The 6,789-nt window shown below is 34.3% G+C and overlaps 1 long non-coding RNA gene across 6 annotated transcripts; it reads right to left on the bottom strand.

Annotated features, from left to right (window-relative positions):
- Positions 1-898: 898 nt before the first annotated feature.
- Positions 899-6,258, bottom strand: LOC109124287 (uncharacterized). 6 transcript variants are annotated; one of them, XR_009464648.1, is made up of 5 exons: positions 6,131-6,258; positions 4,479-4,572; positions 1,879-3,501; positions 1,264-1,759; positions 899-1,185 (listed from the first exon to the last, which is right to left on the bottom strand). It is a non-coding gene; the product is annotated as an uncharacterized LOC109124287 (long non-coding RNA). The 6 variants fall into 6 exon arrangements; XR_002032250.2 differs by having other exon boundaries at positions 899-1,565; positions 1,699-1,767; positions 6,131-6,257; XR_002032249.2 differs by having other exon boundaries at positions 899-1,565; positions 1,699-1,759; positions 6,131-6,256.
- Between the last annotated feature and the right edge of the window lie 531 nt (positions 6,259-6,789).

Here is a 6,789-nt window from a genome sequence, read left to right as displayed (position 1 = left end):
TACTTATGACAATAATCATTATATTTTCCATCTTCACAATATAGAGATCATTGAGAGAGTAATTGTCCAAGTGGTGGCAAGGACAAGCAAATTTTACGATCTTTAAGTTGTAAGATAAATAAATTCATGAATAAAGGATCCCCTAACCAATATGGAAATTTTGTACCATTGTCGTGATGAATGTTGAGCCTTTTCACCTTTGTGTAACTGTTATCTCATGGAGGAAAGTAGCTTTATTGAACTTGTGATCTACCTTATGAACTATTAGCATATCAACTATTAGTGATGTATTCGCTCTTGCTTAAGCTTGGACTATCATAGATATTATTGAATTGAATCTAGTATACCAAAGACTACTTCTACTACTACAAAAGGCTTCTTTCCATCCATCCCCATGATAACTAGTTCCCAGTTCCTAAAGCTTTCTACATTACATATGTTAGAAAATGTTTCAAATTCCTAATTAGTATAGATTCTTTTTTGTAGACAATATTGTATAGAATATTTCTTAAATCGATATATTATTGTAATATTAGACTTTATTATGGAATAAGAAAAATTGTTGAAAATATTTCTATAAATATTTTTTGTTATAAGAGAAAAAGGTTATGAGATAAACATGGACTTATAAAGACTATACAATGTGGGTAAAGATGTAAGGAAGAACGGGAGATACCCGAGGGAGCGAGAGGGCCTATGGTTTAGTGTGTGGATGTTTTGAAACACAATAATTGTATCTGTTTCTTTTCTTTGTAATATTCTTTATGATATAATGAAAAAATTCTTTCTCATCCATAAATGTAGACATGGTTGATTGAACTACGATAAAACCTCATGTATTGTTGTATTGTTTTATTTTTGTGTTCTTGATCTAATATTGTTTGCATTAAAGCTTCTGTTAACACAACAACATAAAAGAGTGAATGATATAAAATACCGAAAAATTCACTAAGTTAATCATGGACACGATACTGGTTTTATAACAGATAAAATAAAAGAACCTTTGGATGGCTAGTGAAAAGCCGGTTCCAAGCTCCATTGAGATCCCACTCCTCCAAGGTCTCCAGAGTAAATATGCCAATCTCTTGTGGCAGGCAGGTGGCTCTCTGAGACAGCGTAGAACCTCCCCGAATGCATAGAAATGTTTGTGTTGCTGAATTTCTTACTAATCATGCCAAATCTCAACTGGAAAAGTGTAAGATAGAAAAGAAAATGGCTTATAGAACTCTCATATATATCAAAAGGCAATCCAAAACTTCTTACCATTTCAATGAGAGAATATTCCAGACTATGAAGTGCTAGCGTGATCCTTTATTTTCTAAAAGCTGAAGGGAAAATATCAGCTCTACCAGATTCAGAAGAAAAGCTGCTAAAATAGCTAGATGATCTCCTTGAGCTGCAGGAAGGAAAGACGGCTTGTTTCTTTGTTTCTCTAGCTTGAAGGTCTCTGGCTTAACATATTTGTTTTGTAGGAGACTGTCCAATCTCCATGATCATCCTTCATAAAATATATGGCATGAAGCATTCCTTCTCCTTCTAGTTCTGCCCATATATGGCTTGACCTTCTGAAAATTGAAAATGTCAATTTTAGACCTCCAAATAGAGGATTTGGGCCTGCTCTTACAATACAAAGGCTCCATTAGCATACTCCTTGAATGTCCAGCTAAAGTTGACTGAACTGAACAACTAACCACATACTGTTTTTTATGTAAAAACCCTCTGGAAAGTCTTCTGGAATTCTCCCCTCAGAGCAAACAACCTGGACAGCTTCTCCGATTTCGTCAACCAAATCAGTAATGGCTTTTGACCACTTCTAAAGATGTCCATCAAAAATTGACTAATAAAGAAGAATATCAGAGAATGAGGAGATTAACATACCTTCACAGTATCAGAGAGTGAGGTTTTGTTGAGGTGTTCAAAGTTGTGAGAGATTGAGAGCTTATGAGCAGACCCATTTCTTGTAAAGCAAAACATGCTGATGCCATCTCTCGATGAACTCTTCTACTTCCAACCAAGGTATTTCCTTGGTGGGTTGTGAGGAAGATGAAGCTTTGTATAAGACAAATCCAAGCCCAACCAATTTTTTGTATGACTTCTGAATCTCCACATGATTACTTGCAGTTTAGATATCATAATTCATTCCATACAATTTTTCATAGAACAAAGGTCTGAAAATACGAAGAAAACTGGAGCTTTAGTTCTTCAGGAGTTTGCATGTAGACAAACAACTTAGTTGATTAAGTGGGACTAGATTTATAGAAGCTCCTTAATTTTGTCTTGATATCAGGGTCTTCTTTGTCCTAATTTCCAAGATTCAACCAGAGGCTTAAGGAGAAAGACAAGTTTTTCCCAAGAAAGTTAAGAGCTGGTGAATGCTCTGAGGAGTTGAGATTCAACAGCTTTCTGTCATCTGGTTCAGCTTAACATATAGTAGCCGCCATGCCCCCATGCTCCAATTCTGAGCCAAACTATCATGACCGTGACCATCAAAGCACTTTCATATTTGCATATAGCTTTGAACCTACCTCATTTGAAGTTCTTCCTCAAGCCAAATTCCTGTCATATTCTCTAAATTGGCTACTCACGAGCAATCCATAAAATACTCGATGCATTAAGCGTGTGAACAACATCTAAGAAGTGTCCCCACAGCTTTGAATTTTATCATCTTATCAAAAGAAAGCTGGCCAACAAAGTCATCAAAGTGACTCTGATTTTTTTACGGAAAATGAGGGTCATGCCCCACCATATCTGTTTATCTATGGTGGGTTTGGCATGCTATTACTAAGTGGGTGCAGCTTCTCTTCAATGGCATGGCTTTTCTCCCTTTTCTTTTTTTTTTAATAAGTAGCTAAAGGTGGTGGTACTGCTCACAAAGAAACAAAAGCCCTTTCAAGGACAGGCAAATATTTTCCTCAAACAAACCCACCCCCAGACACCATCCCACCCTTGTAGTCTTCATCAGGTTCACATTCATGGAAAGGGGAACGTCATCATTTAACCCAAGAAGACTTGTAAAAAAAAAACAAATCATTTAACCCAAGAAGGAAAACAAACAAATTTCTACAGCTGTAGGCACTGTGACCAAAAAATCTATGGGTCTAAACCATGTAGATTAAGTGATGGTAACACACTGCTTTAATTAGAACATGTTCCTAAAATAATCCACCCCTGTCAAGATGGGGAGAGATAATACCAAAAAGCCACCTGACACTAATAGAAAAGTCTTGGCAAATTGGAATGTTCTGTGACCTCTTTCTAATGGGCTCATATCCATAAAAAGAACTTCCAACACTAGGAACAATCAGTGCCCAAGGAAAAAAAAAATGGCATCAATTGATTTTCCACCTGTTGAGCTTCCACACAGAAACCCTCAATCTCCTAGAAATCATCCAGCCTTAGATGAGTCATTTGGGCCTTGCCATTGCAAGTTTCTCCTTAGGAAAGCTGACATCTTTGCACTTGTAGCCTGTCCTCGCTCGAGACAGTGAAGATAATCATCCACTGTGTACAAATTTGAAAAAGAAGCAAAACCAGCACATTAGTTTAAGGGCAAAACCGTTAGTATTAATAGAAACGACCTTCTGATAACAAAAGTATTTATCACTCACACAAGCAAAAGCACAACCACAGAGAGAGAAAGAGAAGTCAAATAAAATATTTTTAAAAGAAAAGAAGAGACATTACCCTGAAAATGTATCATCCTCTATTTCCAGCCTAATTGTAAACCAAGAGATTAAGTGGTTCCAGGCTTTCTCACTCCTAGAACTATCATATACTGCTTAGACTTCACCCCCACTGATTGGTGCAACAACCTTCAAACAAAACTTAAAAACAGGGTCACGTGGAAGGACAACTCAATCCAGCTCATAATTCTCACAGTAGTGGACATATTGGTCAGATTTTTGTGACATTTATGATACCATCCAGAGGACTATAAGGACACACTTGGAATACAAGCAAGGTAGTGAGCCCCACAACTGAGTGGATCTAATACAGTATCCTCCCAACCAAATCCACCTTGCTTAATTATTATAAAAAGGAAACCTACCACCCTTACTTCGAAGAACAGGGGAAAACCTTGGATACATGACCCCTCCCCCAAGGACTATGCATCATGTAAGCACAGGACCCAAACCTGGGATGCCCTGATGCCAAGCTAGAGAACCTACCAGTTGAGCACCTGCGGGGTGCGCTCACTCCATGATTTTTCCAGATAAATAAATAGTTATTGCTGAAAGAGGCATTTTGTGACCATCATTTGATTTGCTCAAATTATAGTTCTTTTTAGAATCTTGATCTGCTGCTGGGGCATCTTGGTTGAAACTTTGTTACAATCTAATGTCTAATTGCTATTTTAGTCCCTGTTAGTCACAACTTCAGTAATTATAAATACTCCTACTATAATTATACCATGATCAAAGGTGGTTTGATGTAAACATGCAACAGATAGAATAAGGATTGTGTGAAAACTAACTGACATTACTCCATGTGTAACAGATGTGATGATTCCATGTTCCATCAGCTCCCCTTCCTTGAGACCAACTTGCAGAGCCATGAGCACGATTGAGGATGCTGCAAGAACAAGTGAGTGGTCTCAACTACTTTGTTGTGCGGCCATCATCTCTACCTATTTCCATACTCATTAATGAAAGAAATCCCAGATTCCCATGCCTACACAAGTAAATTTGTGTGAACAATAGTAGGCTTTTGGGTATCAAAGTTTTAGTGTTCCTATTTTGTATTGTGGTTTTTTCTTCTTCACCCATTTCTTCAGTAAGCAATTAAACTCCTTTACAAAAATTATAACTCATTTTCCCTCTTAGACTTTGGGTTTTCCATGTAGACTCATTTTGTCTAATCTAGGTTTTAAGTATAAAATTTTAAAAAAAAATTATAATTATAATTACATATAAAACATGTCTTACCCCTAATTTTATTCACTCTCTAATTTTTTTAATATTATTTTTTTCATCTTAACTTCCTACCTTTGTAACACCATGTATCACATAGAGCAGCAGTAGAAGAAACAATCAAAATAATTACTTTTATCCTATTTTAAAAATTCAATTAAATAAAATATATACTTCTCACACTGTATGTGAGGGGAAAAAAAAAAAAAGACTTTGTAGTTTTAATGCTACAAAGTCTATAGATTTTATTAACAATATAAGGTAGCCCATAGATTTTATTTTCTTTATGGGCTGAGGGTTTCTAGTTTCCATTCTTCCATTGTTGACTTTGTAGATTGGTTGGGCTCTGTTTGATGTACTTTGAGGTGCTCTTTTGAAGTGCCTTTTTTATTTTAATATATTGCTTTTTACCCATAAAAAAAAAAAAGGTTGCTTTTTTTTCCTGATAAAAAATGCATTAAGGAAAATTATTGTCAAGAAGAAGATATAATCTTTAGATTCAAAGAGACTATATTTTTTCCCGAGCAATTACGAATCTTTAGGACATTTCAGCAGCCAAACACGGTGTTTTAAAGAGAGACTGTATGATCAAAAAAGAAAAAAAAAAAAAGAAAAAAGAAAAAAGAAAAAAGAAAGGAATATAAAGAAAGCAACAACCCAAAAACCAACCAAATAATCAGAACCTGTACAAATATCATCCGATAATAAACAACCCGGTTCTCACCATTGCCCTATACTTGTCTGTGTAGAAAAACCCATGTTCATAATTGCAAGTAAAATGTAAAGCCCCAAAACCCACATAAAACCAAGCTTCTTCTGAATCACAAACTCAGTACATACTTGAAAAGAGCAATGTTAGGTGCAAGATAGGACTTGAAAAACGCAAAATCTTGAAATTGGGATTTTAGGATTCCAGTTGAAATTCTAGGGTTTTGAAGTGACAGTGGCGAGTGCATGATGATTACTCAACCGATCCCCAATTTTCCAAATAAATTATAAAACCTCACAAAATGCAAGTCATACAACAGAATAATTGAGACCCAATTGAGAGTAAAAATAATCATATATTTGCATTCAAATCAACGAGAAAATAGAGGAAACTCACCATTGAAGGTCCGAGAGCGTCAAAATGAAAATGAAAACGAATATGAAAGTGAATTTTTTTAAATGGAAAATAAAACATTGAGAAAAGAAAAGAATGGAGGATAATATAATCTCACCTTGTAGAGCCACCTCTGATGCGTACAGCAATTCGGGCAGCCAGGAAGGTGACTCAGCCCGTATCCCCTAACTCATTGAGAGCGGGAGATTTTGCACTTAGACCCCTCTATTTTGTTGTATTTGTACTTTGTCTCATCAATTCTTAAATATCTATTCCCTTATATTTCTATACTGTATATATATATATATATAAATAAGTCTTATTTTTTTTCTGTCCCCTCTCAACTATTTGCACTTGAGTCCTTTTAATTAAGTGTTTGTCTCAATTATGTCTCACTACTTTCAATTAATATTTATCAATTTAAAATAATAATAAATATTTATTCTTTAAAATGAGATTGTTTTAGTCACAATTTAATTGATTTAGATAATACTTTAAAAATTAAATAATAATAAACCAAATCATTAAGATAATGTTTAGAAATTGTATATTTACAAATTTAAATTTTGAAATGATAACAAATATTCATGTTTTATATTAGATTGTTTTTATTTATTTATAACTTAATTTATATAATATTTAAGAAATTAAATAATAATAAATATCCAATATTTTTTACTCCATCGTTTTAAATAATTTTTTTGGGTTAATTTTTTAGTATTAAACATAAATTTTTTTTACATATATGGCAATGATTCATTTATTCATATTAAATAA

The sequence above is a fragment of the Vitis vinifera genome, chromosome 17 (genome assembly GCF_030704535.1).
Source record: "Vitis vinifera cultivar Pinot Noir 40024 chromosome 17, ASM3070453v1".
NCBI classification, from domain to species: Eukaryota; Viridiplantae; Streptophyta; class Magnoliopsida; order Vitales; family Vitaceae; genus Vitis; species Vitis vinifera.
This window is presented reverse-complemented; position numbering and strand designations above follow the sequence as displayed.